The sequence below is a fragment of the Notamacropus eugenii genome, chromosome X (assembly GCF_028372415.1).
Source record: "Notamacropus eugenii isolate mMacEug1 chromosome X, mMacEug1.pri_v2, whole genome shotgun sequence".
In the NCBI taxonomy this organism is placed as follows: domain Eukaryota; kingdom Metazoa; phylum Chordata; class Mammalia; order Diprotodontia; family Macropodidae; genus Notamacropus; species Notamacropus eugenii.
Genome location: NC_092879.1, coordinates 37,050,673 through 37,068,709, shown reverse-complemented (window position 1 = coordinate 37,068,709; position 18,037 = coordinate 37,050,673). Strand labels below are relative to the sequence as shown.

The 18,037-nt window shown below is 34.1% G+C and overlaps 1 long non-coding RNA gene across 1 annotated transcript; it reads left to right on the top strand.

The window, feature by feature from the left end:
• Positions 1 to 9,628: 9,628 nt before the first annotated feature.
• Positions 9,629 to 11,828, top strand: LOC140516125 (uncharacterized). The gene is made up of 3 exons (XR_011971296.1): positions 9,629 to 9,706; positions 9,952 to 10,057; positions 11,581 to 11,828. It is a non-coding gene; the product is annotated as an uncharacterized lncRNA (long non-coding RNA).
• Positions 11,829 to 18,037: the final 6,209 nt, after the last annotated feature.

Here is an 18,037-nt window from a genome sequence, read left to right as displayed (position 1 = left end):
TCCTTTTCCCACTTTTGTCATCTCTTTGGGATACAGTCCTAGAGCAGGTATTTCTGGGTCAAAGGGTATGCACGCTATTATAGCCCTTTGGGCATAGTTCCAAATTGTTCTCCACAATGGTTGGATCAACTCACAGCTCCACCAACAATGAATTAGTGTTCCAACTCTCCCACATCTTCTCCAATAGTTATCATCTTCTTTTTTGTCATGTTAGCCAATCTGATAGGTGTCATGCAGTACCTCAGAGTTGTTTTGATTTGCATCTCTCTAGTCAATAGTAATTGAGAACATGTTTTAATATGATTATAGATAGCTTTTATTTCTTTCTCTGAAAACTGCCTCTTCATGTCCTTTGACCATTTATCAACTGGGGAGTGACTTGTATTCTTGTAAATTTGATGCAGTTCTCTATATATTTTAGAAATGAGGCCTTCATCACAGCCACTAGTTGCAAATATTCTTTCCCACTTCTCTGCTTCCCTCTTATCTTGGTTGCATTGGGTTTCTTTGTGAAAAAACTTTTAATTTAATGTAATAAAAATTATCCATTTTGCATTTCATAATGCTCTCTATCTCTTGTTTGGTCATAAATGTCTCTATTCTCCATAAATCTGACAAATATCTATCCCTACTTCCCCTAATTTTTTATACTATCAGCCTTTACACCTAGATTGTGTACACATTTGGATTTTGTTCTGGTTTACGGCATCAGGTATTGGTCTATGCCCAGTTTCTGCCACACTGTTTTCCAGTTTTCCCAGCAGTTTTTGTCAAATAGTGAGTTCTTATCCAAGAAGCTGGGGTCCTTGTGTTTATCAAACAGTAGAGTTCTATGATCAGTGACTACTGTGTCTTTTGTACCTAACCTGATGTACCCCTTATTGCTTAACCAGTACCAAGTGGTTTTGATGATTGCTTCTTCATAATACAATTTGAGATCTGATGGGGCTAGGCCACCTTCCCTAGCATTTCTTTTCATTATTCCCTTGATATTCTGGATGTTTTGTTCTTCCAGATGAGTTTTGATATTATTTTTTCTAGCTCTAGGAAATGATTTTCTGGTAGTTTGATTGGTGTGGCACTAAATAAATAAATAAGCTATTTTAGGCAGAATTGTCATTTTTATTACATTATCCCAGTCTACCCACGAGCAACTGATGATTTTCCAATTACTTAGATATGACTTTATTTGTGCAAAATGTGTTTTGTAATTATGTTCATAGAGTCCCTGGGTTCATTTTGGCAGGTACACTCCCAAATATTTTATAGAATGAGATTTCTCTTTCTATCTCTTGCTGTTGGAATTTGTTAGGAATATATAGAAACACAGATGATTTATGTGGGTTTATTTTGCATCGTGCAACTCTGTCAAAGTTCTTTATTATTTCAAATGGTATTTTGCTTGATTCTCTAAGATTCTCTAAGTATAACATTTTATATCTACAAACTTAGTTTCTTAACTTAGTTTCTTCTTTGCCTATTCTAATTCCTTCAATTTCTTTTTCTTCTCTTATTTTTAAAGCTAACATTTCTAGTACCATATTGAATAATAGTGGTGATAATGGAAATCTTGTTTCACCCCTGGTCTTACTGGAAATGCATCTAGCTTGTCCCCATTGTGTACAATAATTTCTGATGGTTTTAGGTAGGTACTAGCTATTATTTTAAGGAAGTCTCTCTTTATTCTTCTGTCTCTAGGGTTTTCAATAGAAATGGATGCTGTATTTTGTCAAAAGCTTTTTCTGCATGTATTGAGATAATAACATGATTCCTGTTAGGTTTGTTGTTGATATGATCAATAATGTTGATAGTTTTCTTAATATTGAATCAGCCCTGCATTCCTGGTATAAATATTAGCTAGTCATAATGCATTATTCTCCTCATAAGTTGCTCTATTATTTTTGCTAATATCTCATTTAAAATTTTTGCATCTATATTCATTAGGGAAATTGGTCTATGATTTTCTCTCTGTTTTGGCTCTTCCTGGTTTAGGTAGCAGAACCATATTTGTATCAGAAAAATAACTTGTTAGGACTTCTTCACCAGTTTTCCCAAGTAGTCTACATAGTATCAGAATGAACTGTTCTTTAAATGTTTGATAGAATTCACTTGTAAATCCATCTGTCCCTGGAGATGTTTTCTTAGGGAGTTCAATGGTAGCTTGTTCAATTTCTTTTTCTGAGATGGGGTGATTTAAGTACTTTACTTCCTCTTCTGTTAATATGTTCAATTTATATTTTTTAAAATATTCATCCATTTCATTTAGATTGTCAAATTTATGTGCATACAGTTGGACAAAGTAATTTCTAATAATTTCTTTAATTTCCTCTTTATTGGAGGTGAGTTCATCCTTTTGATTTTTCATGTTGGTAATTAGGTTTTCTTCTTTCTTTTTTTAATCAGATTGATCAAATGTTTATCAATTTTACTGTTTTTTATAAAACCAACACTTAGTTTTATTTATTAGTTCAATAGTTTTCTGAATTTCAATTTTATTAATCTCTCCTTTGATTTTCAGTCCTTCTAATTTCATATTTACTTGGGGAATTTTGAATTTGTTCTTTTTCTAAGCTGCATGCCCACTTTATTGATCTCCTCTTTCTCTATTTTACTCATGTAGGCATTCAAAGATATAAAACTCCCCCCCAAAACTGCTTTTGCAGCATTCCATAAGTTTTGGTAGGTTGTCTTATTATTGTCATTCTCTTGAATCAAGTTATTGTTTCTGATTTGTTGTGTCACCTATCTACTCTTTAGGATTAGATTATTTGATTTCTGATTAAGTTTGGTCTATTTTTCCATGGCCCTTTATTACATATGGTTTCTATTGCACTATGATCTGAAAAGGATGCACTGACTATATCTGATTTCTGCACTGGATTGTGAGGTTTTTATGCCCTAGTACATGGTCAATTTTTGCGTATGTTCCAGGCAGTACTGAGAAAAAGGTATATTCCTTTCTATCCCTATTAAATTTTCTCCAGAGATCTAAAACTAGTTTTCATATAAAGAAGGTTATTATAAACTAGTTTTACTTGTGAGATTATAGTAGCTTAATCATTTATGTTACTACTGTTTTATATTTTGATCTATTTTGTTCATGATGTATGTCTCTTCCTTGAAACCCTGCAGGATCTCTGCCTAGCTCTGCAGCTAAAAGTTTTCACTTTCCTTTTATCTACTGGCACTGTACTTCTCTCATGTGTGAGTCATTATTTTAATTTGCATTACATTTATTAGTATTTATTCTATGATATCATATGTCTCCTGAGGACCAAGACTGCTTTATTGTCTTTGGATCTCCTCCAGCATTTAAAATTGTGCATTGTACATTCTAGGAGCGTAATAAAGGTTTATGAAATGGTGAAATGAATCAAATATGCAAACTTTCCACTGAAATCCTACACTAGTATTTCATCTTCGTATGATGACCTTGGGTTTTTTAAGACTGTGTGTAGCACCAATGAGATATTCACAGCTCCTATGGTGGCTATGAATATGCCAGCACAGTTCTGAATCACAAAATATAACAGACTCTCCACATGGAAGCAAGAACCAAAACATTTAGTCAAATACCAGAAAGCCAGATCTCAACACCAGAAGGCCAAATCCATCACAGCAAGAAAGAAATCCATCATAGTAACCAAGAAGTCTAAACTTATCAGGCCTTCCCACAAACAGGCTCCCGTAAGCAAAATCCCCTTCTAAGCCAACTGCCTGTTTTCTCTGTTCTTCCAGGTTCTGACTAGTCTGACTTACTTCCTGCTTCACCTGTTCAGCAAATTCCTCCAACCACAGGCTCCATATGACTCAGACTTCCATGTGACCCAGGTAGGTCACATGATCCTATTAATGGATGGGAAGGATCTTCCCATTTAAATTACCATTACACTGTGTTACCAGAACATGAGCTCTGAATGGTGATATAGAACCAGCATAGTTAAGTTGAGGAATGTCATGAGAAAGTTGACTATGAGCTGACCTTTTTTTATGAGAGGTATGGTGCATAGAAGTCAATGAAGTGGTCTGTCCACTAAGGGGTGGAGGACTTGTGATCTGCATTGGCTAGAGAATACTTACTGATGAAATGATAAATCTTTTGAAGTGTTGCTGTATAGACCATTTAAATGAATTAGTGACATCAGTCCTAGAAAGGCATGTTAAATATCTCAAAAGGTGGAACTGATTATATCATAACAGATAAGAAAAGACTGGCTGGTCATTTTGTCTTCTTTTCTGTGGTGAGATGATTGTTTGGTTAAAGCACCAGTTAAAACCAGTACCATTTAGGAAGTAAATTTTGATGAGAAAACATTGTATGTGATTACAGCCAACTACCGACTTGACTTTCTCAATTATAGAGTACTTAGTACAAGGCCTAATTAAGGCAGAACATCCCAAGATAATATTTGAATGAACCTGGAAAGATCATCAATAGACATAAGTTAGAATGAATTTATTCTAATATTTTGGGTTTATTGGCTACATTTCTTGCTCAAAGAACAAGCCTTAAGCCCAATTCACTATGGAGCTCATAGACTGGACACCAGGACCCCACCTACTTGGCACAGAGTGAATGTATCTGTTTTTTTTTTACTCAGGAACCCTGGGGGTCTTCCCCTCCCAGTATGATTGTTTTGTTTTGTTTTGTTTTTTCTTTTATGAAAAGCTACTATCCCTTCCGCAAATACTTAAAGAAGCCTATTCCTTGAATGAGTGTATCTCACTCAAGGTGAGAATCTGATACGATCTTATCCTAAAACGGCCAGGGTCTCACATTGCATCCTCGGCCATCTCCAGTCCTCCTGATGAATATCTGGCCCCTGGACCCAGGTGACTCTGGAGGAGAAAGTGAGGCTGGTGACTTTGCACAGTCCTCCCTCACTCAAATCCAAGTCAAGTGCAAGTCATATCATCTTGATGCATGGTCCTCTTCCAAGAACAAAGGACAAAACTCAAGTTACCTATAATACAGAGTATAGAATACTTTAGGTGAAGTCAACTTATCCCAGCTTAAACACTTATTAACTGTGTGGCCCAAGGCAGATCACTTAATTTCTCTCAGGCCCACTTTCCTTATCTATAAAATGCAAATTATAATGGTTTTAATTCACTTGGTTGCTGTGCGGATTGAATGAAATAATGAAATAATATTGTTAAAGAGCTATGTAAGTGTTAGCTCATGTTATTATCATAGTTACTGATTTCAATATCAAATGAGAAATAAAACAGGGAGTTGTGTGTTCTTCCAATGTCCACATTCTTGGGATGTACTCCATACAAAGTTTGAAGAGAAGAGGTTTTGCCCATTGACAAGCAGTTTCTTCAGGTAATGTTATGCCTTGACATTATGCATTACTTTGAACCCTTGAAAACCACAGGGACAGCTCAGTGAAAGCCATACCTTTTGAAACTTCCTCATGGGAAACAGTTGAAGAATGTGTCTTCCACTATGGCATATATGCATGGGAAATCTGTTAGTTCATTTGTGTTTTGGACAGGAACTGTAAATGGACTGTGAAGGAACTAGGGTTGGATTGCAACTGAGAAGCTACATAGCACTTTCTTTGAACACAACTGCTAACTACTGCAAAAGCCTATTTTTTTGTACCCCTATAGATACATTTTGACTGCAGATTGTCAAAAACTATGATCTCAGAAGAATTAAAATTACATATAACCTAAAGAGCAATGGAAAGATATATAACAGATAGCAAAGTGCTACTGCAAATTAACCATAATTCCTATGCCAGAAGTAGTATAAAATGGTCATCCAGGAAAAATACACAAGAAAACGAGAAGCAGGATATTCATAAAAGTAGGAAAGAAATCTGTCAGTCTGAATAGTGTATGAGTGTCCATAAGATACTAAAGATCCAGAAGTTGATTTCCATACTTTGGGTAGATTTTCTATAGAGGATTTGCAGAAAAGCATGTATAGGAATCACACAGATTGTTACTTATAACAATAAATGGTGTAGCTACTCTTATGAAGTCGCATATACATTGAAATAACTGAGTTTTCAATCTATAAAATAACTTTTCCTTTGTATTTCTCTACTAAAGTCTTTTTTTGTTAGTGAAATAATTTTTTTCGGAGATGAGTTTTGTGAGTAACAGTACTGTTAGACCATATTCATTCTATAGAAAACTGGGACCATTGCTTATTTTATACTTCTTTATACCCACACTCACATCCTTATTATGTATACGTACAGAACACTGCAGGTAGAGATGCAAATATTAGACAAATACAGTTACTGCTCTAGTGGAGCTTTTGATCTAAATATTTATAATAAGCAATTGTTTCTTGGATTTAAAAAGTAATTCTTAAATAGTGTGCATCAAGTTTTCATTTAAATGAATTTAAGCATTATTTTTGTTTTATTAGAGAAGATTATATAGAAGCATTATTTTTTCTTCCCCAGGAAACTCAGTAGCCATAGTAATCAGAAACAATTTGCCAACTAAAGAACCGAACGCTGTGAGTTATCAAGTTTTTTTTTTTTTATTGTTTCTTTTTGGTTAAAAATCTAATGTATCATTGGAGGTAGGAACTCCTTGAATTGGAATAATCATGTTTAGATTCAGTTTACTAATATTTTGTCTGGTCAAAGCTGTCATGGCATAGCAAATTGGAGCTGACTTTGGAGACAAGAAGACCTGGATTTAAGTTCCACCTCTGCCATAGGCTGTAGGACCTTAGGCTCTTCACCTCTCAGTTCACTGGGCAACTCTCAAGATGGGTTCTTAACCTGGGGGCCATGAACCCATAGATAGATTTTTAGGGGGCATACACTTAGATTGGGGGGGGATTTATGCTTTTATTACAATGTAATTGGTTTCTTTTCTATTCCTTTGTATTTTATTTTATGTACTTCAAAACATTCTGAGAAGAGATCCATATGCTTCACCAAGTTGTTAAATTTTGATTTAAGAAAAAAGATTAGTATGTATAAATTGCAGAGAAGACAAAGAGAGTTTCTCTGTCTGAGAAGTCCCTCTACCACAGGTCTGATCCCTCTTCCCTACACCTTTAAAAATCATCCAGATTTTAATACTGCCATCTTTTCTTTATAGAAGCTAAGTACTCATTTGTCTCCTGCAAAACCAAAAATGTTACAGAATTTGAGTGAGAATACTTTCTCTCTAAACTATGATTCTAAACTATTTAACTCATTAATGTGTGTTCATCCTTCACTGCTGAAGAAGACCATGCCATCAGAGAAATAATGACAGGACTTGCACTTGACTTTGTATTGAATGAGGGAGGGCTGTATAGGTCACCAACCTCACTTCTCCTCCAGAGCCATCTGAATCCAGTAACCAGATATTTATCAGGATGATTGGAGATGACCCAGGATGAGGTAATTGGGGTTAAGTGACTTGCCCAAGGTCACAGAGCTAATGAGTATCAAGTGTCTGACATGAGATTTGAACTCAGGTCCTCCTGGCTCCTTCACTGGTGTTCTATCCACTGCCCCACCTGGCTGCCCCTAATTCATTAATACCATCACCTTGGTCAACTATTTGCCATCGGTGTGGGTTGTATGGTAAATGTGTCATTTCCTTTGGGGACTCTTTATATATGGTGTATATATTTACATATTCCTGAAACTGCACAAAAAGGGCTGCTCTAATCTCTTAGAAAAGAAAATAGGGAAAGTTAACTCCATGTGGGTTCTTATGTAATGACATAGCAAAAGTGTTTTTTTTTTTTTAAATAAAAATGAGTCTTTCTTGTGATGCATTTTAGGCAGAAATAGGATTGACAGAAAGGATGGGGTTTAACTGTTATAATAGACAACATAATATCCAGACAACTAGAATTGGAATTAGAGGACCTGGCTTTGAATTCAGGTTATTCTAATTACATAGATTGTGCCTATAGGTTATCCTGGAGGACAATTTAATGGGTCAGCAGCCCTCTTTCTTAGTGCTTTGGGGATGCAGGGGTGACTCTTCCAATTTCTGTGTTATTTCTGGTTGCTGCAACTGCAGCTACCATAACTACTCCTAACTTATTCAATAATAAAGGTGGGTTCATGGCTCTCATCCTTATCCTTTGTGGATGAGAGTTGGCTTAGCCAACTCTGTTATGTAGGAAGTAACCTTTTCAGAACAAAGAAAATAGTAGATATGCTGATTTTCAAGCAGCCAGCCTTCCCCCACTGTTCTCTCTACAAGCAATTTTGTCTCTGATATTAGCCATCAGTATGAACTATAATTTTATGACTTCTGTGGAAACAAAATTCAATCATACCTTACATTCCAATCCAAATTCTATGATTCTGTATGATCTTAAATGCTGAATATTGAACTTTAAGAGAGTCAGTATAGCAGAGTAAATAGAGGATTGTCTTTGGAATTAGGAACAAAGACTTGGATTTGAACGCAGAAGAGCTATGGGCAGATTACCCGACCTCTCAGGATCTTGGGCAACTGTCTAAGCCACTTGAATTAGAAAGAAGTTGCCAGTCCACGTTGGCAGAGAGAATTTGTCGACCAGGAAGTTCTTCACAGAAATGATTTCATAGCTTCCTTGTTGCCTTAAAGGGAAACCAGCCTTTGTAAGAGAGAATTTACTGCTCCCACAGCAATATATTATCTCACTTTTACTAATGAGAAAACACACTTAAAGAATTAAGTGACTTGACCATGGTTACAGTTATTAGATATCTGAGGCAGAATTAAGCTAGGGTCTCTTCTGCCTCCAGGTCCCAAGATTCTTTCCATTAACAACATCAGAAGCAGTAGCAATTAACAGTTAGATTGCACTTTAAAGTCTGCAAAGCACTTTACATGTGTTATCTCATTTGGTCCTTATAAAAACCCTGTGAGGTAGGTACAGTCAGTGTAATCATTACTGCCATGGTGATTCACAAATGCGTGCATTGTCCTAATATAGTAAGTAGGACTTTTTAGTACATTAAAAAGTATGCTTCAGACTTTGCTTAAAGCCTTGGAGAGAACTTTGAGGACAGAATAAAGGCATAATTTTATACATAAGATAATGAATTTATGGCTTTTATTATCCCAGAATGAGGTATAAACTGACAATAGTGTTTCAGAGAAAGTAAAATAATTTGCTGTGGACTTGTTATTCATTAAATTAGTAAAGGAAACTTGGATATCATCATCATCATTATTATCGTATCACTGAAATTTTGAGGTTGGTGGCAAGAAAGATGATGGCATTCCACAACAAGTCTCGTTGCTACTGAAACAGAATATGAGGTTAAGTGACCATATGGGTTTTACCTATTAAAATAATTCTGATGTTCTCAACTAATGCATTTTTTAATCTTCCAATAGAGATCAGTCAAAACTTTTGCAAAAGAAACTTTAAAATTAGTACAATAATGAATTAAACTGTGTAGGAAAAAGAGGAAGGAATTCTATTTCCATAGGTTAATCAGAGTTGTGACCTAACATAGTCAGAGTAAAGGTCAGAAATTTGTGCTTACACTTGATGAGGTATTTGAGGGAAAGCATATCAGAGAGGAGAACATGAAGTCATGTAGCAATAGATGGTGTGGCGGGAGGTCCAAAATTTGTAACAGTATAACAAGCTTCCATTGGTCTGAAGAAATTGTAATCTTTCTGTAACCTTACTTGGAAAACTACATGTGCATTCAGGGGGAATGTGTCTAAAGATTAACAAAAGCTTTCCTGATTTCTCAACAGCTATTGTGCTTTGTTTAAGGTGAGTATATTTGTCACAGCTGGGTTCATTTATCACAATAGTTATATTACTATTTAATCCTGACACAAAAATTGTAGGCATAGGTAATATCATAGAATACTATTGTTCTCTTTAGACTTTCATCTTAGGAATTTGAGGACAGATTGTCTGACATATTACTGAAAAAAATTGTAAATTGTAATTGATTAAAATTTTGGATTTTAATTTAGAACAAAGTAACAGTAAACTACTTATATATTGTTTAGGATCCCTGAGATGTTCACAGTGCAAGCAAACATACTATTGCTGTGTAGCATGCCAAAGAAGAGACTGATCTGCACACAGCATTGTGTGCAAACCTATTAAACAAAAGTGAGTATATGAGATTTTTAGAGTAAAAAACTGATCTGAAAGATCAATATATAGCTATTCATGGTATTTATAAGCACCAGTTTTATTAGAGTTTTACTGTTGAAGATATTAATATTTTGAAGTTCCAGGTACTATTTATCTTTTTCTTAGGGTTAATTGCCTTTTTTTCCTTTTATTTTATTCCTTGTGACAGGTGATGTAGATGATGTGTCCATTTGGTGGTGCTGTTAAAACATAACCTAATCATTTCTAGCTGACTTCCATGCTTTCTGCCTTCTTCAGAGATTTTTATCAGTTAACTAGAATGGAATACATTTCAGTCAGGAGGTGACATTGCCCTCAGGCCACCATCCCCTTGGCTACACCAGAGCCTGTCTTATTTAGGTGTGTTTGCACTGACCTTTCCCAAGGTTACAGTATCTCTTCTGCTTACTAGAGGGTGCTTGCCTAGAAGTTCGTAGGCTGCTCTCCTTTCTCATTGGTCTTTCTCATAATACTGTGATGCTGACCATGATTCAAAATTGAGCTAGGAAATGAAAATAGAATATCAGAATTATGGGAATCTCTGTAGGTCTTTGCCCCTACCCTGTATCTGAGAAATTCTTTTCAATCTGACCAACTTTCTGTATTTCATAGCATTCTACACTGTACTCACACACATGTTCATCATCACAAAAAAGGATTCAGAAAAGAATTTTTAAGAACTACTCAGTATAGGACTATGATGGCTTCACCCTCTCCCTCAGTTCTTTCAAGCATTTCTTCAAGTAGAAAATTTTCTTCTGAACACTTTTTATTTTACTCAGGTGACGAAGGGATTAGGGGCAGGAGTTGTCAGTTCTAGGACCTCATTTTAGAGGGCTGAAGAGTCATTCAAGACATTCTCTACTTGGGAATTCCTTTGTCTTCTGTCTCTATCTTTGTGATTTTACCTGTCCTTCAAAACCCAGATTTAATGCTAGTTTTTCCAGGAAGCCTTTGAATTATTTCACTCTCCTCCCCTTCAGAAGTTATCTTTCCTTCTCACCTTGAACTTCTGTTCTATGCTTATTATAGTCTTCACTATGCTTATTGATTATGTATTATTCCTCTGCTTGTCATTCATTTCAACAAATGTGCAAGGCTCCTTCTAGATTAGAAACTCCATGAAAGAAGAGAATATGTCTTTCTTAGATTTTACTTTTCTTAGCACCTAGTATGGTTTACAGGTATGACATAATAAATAGTAGGTAAATAAATCAATGAAAATATACCTTAGTTTTAATACAGTGTAATTTTCAACACCTCTTTAAGTAGTATTGAGGAGAACCATAATAATACCTTTATTATCACTCAGCTATCAGGGAAAATTTTGGATATCCAGCCATGCTTCACTGTGTTCCTAACATAGAGCTAATGTTTTACTTTATGGTTGCTTTTTTCTATAGACAGATTAAGCTATTTTTGTTTTTAAGGATAATTGTGTTTCAATTGCTTCTTTAATTCTGTAGTATTAATATTTTAACCATTTGCTATGGTTCCAGTTTCACTTACCTGAAGATACAAAATTATCTTGTGAAACAAAGAAAATGGAAGTAAATAAAGAGGTATAACACGTTTCTCTTCACCTTTAGATTTAGAATTTGGACCAAAATTTTACTGATTTAAGAGTAAGCACCTTTATTATCATCAATGTACTTTGCTTCTTCGTACTTTTTTAATAGTTTTGCTGGAGCCGTAGTATACCATTATATTAAAGTATTAAGGGTAGAGCCCAATGTTGCCAGAAATCATTTGTAAAATGTGTTTAAAGCTCTCTTGTGAGAATCTTCCCTTCTCTCCAAAGGAATTCTTTATGTATGTGCTCCAACTGTGAATTCTGACCTTTTTCAAATATATAGGAAGACAGTCGCTTCATTGATGCCAATTCTTTGTTAATATGTGGACTGGATCATTTCAAATTCACTGCAAATGTAGCCTCAACAAATTATTTAACCTATTTATGTTTCACTGTGACTCCTCCCCTCTTAATTGTAGATTTTTTTTACAGTCAACTTTACTTACTGTTTATATAATTATGAAGCTTTCATCCAGCCCTGAAAAGTTCATGTTGAGATACTATTAATATAGATTTCCATGTATTAAAAAAGAAGCACAGAATAAATTATTTTATTTACTAGTAACTTAGGGTATTTTGTGACTGGGCAACACCACATATTTCCTTTAAAGTATTTGCTGAATATTTGGAGTAGAATGAAAATAAAGACTGTATGTCTTAATCTTTAGGATTTGGTATTTCTCAAGTCTGCGTAGTAAAACTGCTTTTAAGGATTCTGGGAGTTTTTGTTCCATGCATTATAGCATGAGAGTCGAGCCTTTTAAATTAGTAATTTCTGTTTCTAAACTGGATGATTGTCAACTTGGAATCACCACAGAAATAATAGGATGTACTAAGAAAATAATGTTTTCTGATTTACAGAACATTCAACGAAGCAAAACTATGGAAGTAAAGATATTAATTACTTATATAAAGTTTTCAAACATTTTCAAAGGATTGTAAATAGCTATGTTTTTACATATCCGCAGCCACCTTTATTTTCTTCCTTATTAGATTTTGGTGAATTTATGATACTTTTCTTTGCAAATATCTTTGATAACATGTTTAATATAGATTTCATTTGAAAGCTATTTTGAAAAGTCTTTGAATCTTTTGTTTATAAAATGTTTCTAAGAAGTTTATGTTGCAGTGGAATGTTAATAATTGCATATTTTCATTCTTACTGCCAAAATGGGTACAGTTACTGAATTCAAGGACCCAGGTGAATTTTATGTACAGATCTATTCTTCAGAAGTTTTAGGATGTATCAGAAAACTTTCTACAAGTTTGAACAAATCATATATGAACATGATGCTTCAAGAAGAATACGTCCCTATTAAAGGAGAAATCTGTGTTGCCAAGGACGCTGTGGATCAGATAATCTAACAAGTGATGAGTATAACTACTATACACATTTTTAAGTACTTTATTATTTAAATAATCCATAGGGATGCTAGTGCTTAAAAAATCTATTAAGTGTTAAGTCTAATTTCATTTCCTCTTTTATACTTGTACTATTTGCTAGTTGTAGGTTAGTGACTTTTTTAAGTAGCTTGTACATATACAACTGAAACATAAAACAGACAGTATTACAGATAAAATAAAATATTTCATTGTACACACTAAAATATACAATAATTGCAATACATTTTTAGAGAAGCTTCTTGAGATTCCTTGGAAAGAAAAAAAAAAACAAGTTATTCTTTAATGCTTACTTAGAGTAATGGGAATTCTTTCCATTTGTGTAAAACATAGATTAATTGAATTTTGTCTCCAATTCTGTAATTCTGTAACAAAGCAGTGTGTTTTATTTTCCTGTAGACTTGGAACAGAGTATCAGTACAGACCGTTGATGATCAGCAGAAGAAGGCACACGTCTTATATATTGATTACGGATTTGCTTCTATGATTTCTCTAAACCAAAACAACTCCAAATAAAGACATATAATGCACAATGGTTGGAAATGAAAAGTTGTTTTTTATGGAATTTTAAAGTTTTACTTAAAAATTTGAGGTTTCTGGATAATGCTTCAAGATAAAACACAAATTTAAATGTCTTTTATAAGTCCTTAAGGAGGAAAATCAGTTGCTATTGCCCATTCTTTGAATCTAGAATACCTTTCATTTCTTTCGGGTCATAAAATGCTTTGTTGGCAGTGTAATTCCAGCAGCAGGAAGTTGCAACAACGACTGTGCCAATGCTATTAAACCCTTAATAGTTGAACAGTATTGTTCTTCTAAAATTCTTGATACATTACAAGAAGAAATGATTTCTTTTGCTGGTGATGTTTGGATTCTGAGCTCTGGTAAGATCAAAAAATCATTAATTTCTCTATCTTTCTGTAGAATTTAAAGCTTTTCAGTTTTCTCATTTATTTTCCAAGTATTCCTGAGAAGACAGTAAGGAAACATGAGACTCATCCCAGCCATTTTGAATAATTCGTCTTTTTTTTTTTTTAATTTGAGAAAGAGCTTCTTTCCTTCCCTTAAGTAAATGATGTTTGTCTAGTCAGTAAAGTCTCTTTGAGCAATCTGCACAAATTTGTATTTCGTCACTGTATCAAGCAGGCATTGTAAGCACCTCTAAATAATTGGGCTTTGTAATTTTTTAAGGACTTTGTATTCTAGACTTTTAGAATTTAAAACTAGTTTTCCTTGATTCAAGCCTAATGCTGTTGAAATGATGTATTTTAGTGAATTCAGTTAATGTGATATACTTAGCACTGATCTCTCTTTCAGTTTCTGATACTGTATCATTGCTGATTTTGAATTTACATGGTATATGTTGAAATTACTGTAACCGAATAGAGCATGGCCTTTGGAGTTAGAAGGACCTGAGTTCCAATCTGGTCTCAGTCACTTACTAGCTGTGTGCAAATCACTTTACCTCAATTGCCTCCAAAAAAAAAAAAAAAAGAAACTCCAGCAAAAATAAAGAAATTGTTCTTAACTCTTGTGAGGCCTCTTAGAAAAAACCCTTTTATAGAAGTTTTTTTTTTAACTCTTTTCTAGTTAAGTGATTTACCCTTATTTGACTGATATGTATGCATAATATATAATAACATCAATATTTGAATATCTTTTCAGGAAACTTTTGATAATCTTAATTTTAGTGTATTTTCAGTAATTTTCACTGAGCATGGTCCTTAGACATGTTAGTTAATTACTGTTTTAAGGTTCATTTTTTTACATTATGCAACATTTCCCATTTTTTAATTTTATTTTTTAAATAACTGGCTATCTTCCAAAACATAATGCCCTTACACTTAAAAGAGCTTCATTTGCTAGATATTTCCATGTCTTTTTCTTTGTACTCAGTTTACTCATAAATAATATTTGAAGATATGTAATCTATACTATACTATTTGATTAAACAATATTATATGTTTTTAAAAGAAATAGTCATTGTCTTATACCATATAGGAAAACACTTAGATCTTGTACTATTGTAAATGGGGTATGGTTTGAGATCCAAAGGACAAAATTCCAAGATGCAAAGTTCAGATAAAAGTGAGTATTCATGTGTTTGAAATATTTTTGTCAATAATATTGATTTCAAATAGAGAAAATTATTCTGGTTTGAGATTGCAGAATAAAATCTCTTTCTTATTGTTTCCACCATATGTTCTTGTTACATATATAGTACATCGCCCTCTTAAATTTAATTGTGACGAAATCTTTTTTATCATTTTGTTTTAAATGAGGTCATACTTAATAATTTGGGATAGAGGATAGACTTCTTTTGTTGGCATGAGGTTCAGAAACAACCAATGCAAATCAGCAACTTGGGTAATTCAATCTTGGACAGTTGGCCAGGTATTGAGAGGATGCTAAGTGACTAGAGGCAGGACTTCAACTACTGATCTCCATGAATTACAAGGCCAGACTTCTTCAGTAGACCTCATTATTTAGAATATTAATGCACATTTCCATAGTGCTTTTAAGGTTTATAAAATGTTTTCCTCATAACAGTCCTGTGAAAGAAGTATTGAAAATAGATAGTTCTACTTAAAAAAATAAGGTTTAAAGAGATTGTTACTTTTCCTTGGTCACAAATATCAGAACATGGATTTTTGTATTCGATAAACTATTATTAAGTACCTTCTATATGCCAGGTATGGTACTGGGCACTGGGGATATAAATAAGAAATACAGTCCCTGTCCTCAAGGAGCTTTACTGTCTGATGGGGAAAGACAACACACAAGAGGAAGCTGTAAAGGTAGGAGATTGATTCTAGGAGGCACCTGCCACAAGTGAGTCATGTTTCTTGGAGTTCAAACCAAGAAAATGGAAGACTGAATGTGGAGGATTTTAATTGAGTTTCCTGATTCTTTTCCAGCACTGTCCTTCAGAAAAAAATTTGTTCCTGGATTTGTGTTGTAATTTTTAATCTGTATTTCCTTCATTTAACTAAATATTTCTCTTATGATATGCTGATTCTATACAACTGATACATACTATGGAGGATTTAGGAGGGCTTAGGACTTTCATTTAATTTTTGTAACTGTCGTTAAAACACATTATATTAATTGATCCTAAATGTTTGTTATTTGAATTTCATGGCAAGGTGATTTTGAATATTCTGGAGGAAAAACAAGCAAAGATACAACACTGGCTGAGTATAAAAGTAATGTCATTCCAAAAGTGTTATCCATAAATGTTGGAGATGAATTTTGTGGTGTCTCTTTTATGAGAGATAATTTGCCCCATTCCATTTCTCCCTTTCTCCTCCCAATATGTTTCTCTCTCACTCCTTAATTTTATTTTTTTTAGATATCCTTTCCTATTCAGCTCACCCTGTGCCCTCTGTCTATATGTATGTGTATAATCCCTCCAACTAGCCAATACTGAGAAAAGTTTCAGGAGTTACAAATATTATCTTTCCATTTAAGAATGTAAATAGTTCAACTTTAGTCAGTCCCTTGTGATATCTCTATCCTGTTTACCTTTTCATGCTTCTCTTGATTCTTGTGCTTGAAAGTCAAATTTTCTTTTCAGCTCTGGTCTTTTCATCAAGAACTCTTGAAAGTCCCCTATTTCGTTGAATGACCATTTTTCCCCCTGAAATATTATACTCAGTTTTGCTGGGTAGGTGATTCTTGGTTTTAATCCTAGTTCCTTTGACTTCTGGAATATTCTATTCCAAGCCCTTTGATCCCTTAATGTAGAAGCTGCTAGATCTTGTGTAATCCTGATTGTATTTCTACAATACTTGAATAGTTTCTTTCTTGGTGCTTGCATTATTTTCTCCCTGACCTGGGAACTCTGGAATTTGACTATAATATTCCTAGGAGTTATTCTATTCCAATATTTTCAGGAGGTGGTAGGTGGATTCTTTCAATATTTACTTTACCCCCTGGTTCTAGAATGTCAGGGCAGTTTTCCTTGATAATTTCATGAAAGATGATTTCTAGGCTCTTATTTTTGATCATGGCTTTCAGGTAGTCCCATAATATTCAAATTATCTCTCCTGGATCTATTTTCTAGGTCAGTAGTTTTTCCAATCAGATATTTCACATTGTCTTCAATTTTTTGAGTCTTTTGAAAAGTGAGTCAAGAGCTTAGTAAAGGAGACCTCAAAAAATACTGAAGAAAATAACACTTTTAAAAGCAGACTAACTGAAATGGCAAAAGAGACCCAAAAAAGAAAGGAGAAGAAGAATGCTTTAAAAAGCAGAATTAGCCAAATGAAAAAGGAGGTTCAAAAGCTCAATGAATATAGACTCAGGAAAAAGTGAAGCTTACTCTTATCACATTTGGCTTAAGGAGGAAATGACAGGCACGCTGAATTTTGTATGAAAATCTATCTTACACTACAGGAAAGTAGGGAAGAAGGGGATAAGTGGGGTGGAGGAGAAGATAGAAGGGAGGGCAAATGGAAGGAGGGAATAATTAGAAGTAAACATTTTAGGGGAGGAACAAGATCCAAAGAGAGAATAGAATAAATGGGGGCAGGATAGGATGGAGGGAAATATAGTTAGTCTTTCACACCATGACTATTTTGGAAGTCTTTTGTGAAATTACACATATATAGCCTATATTGAATTGTTTGCCTTCTCAGTGGTGATGGGTGGGGAGGGAGAGAAGTTGGAACACATATTTTAGGAATTAATGCGATTTTTTATTTTTTTATTGATTTTTAAAATTTATTTTCTGGGTTCTACAATAACTACCATATAACTTAGATTTTTTTTTCCCTCCCTCCACTTCCTTTCCGCACTTTCCCCCTCCCTCCCTGAAATGGCATACAATTTCATATAGGTTCTACACATACATTCCTATTAAATACATTTTCACCATTGTCATGTTGTATAGAAGAATTAAAATGAATGGGAGAAATCATATAAGAAACCCAAACCAAATCCAAAAGAAAATGTTCTGCTACATTCTGCAATTTAATTCC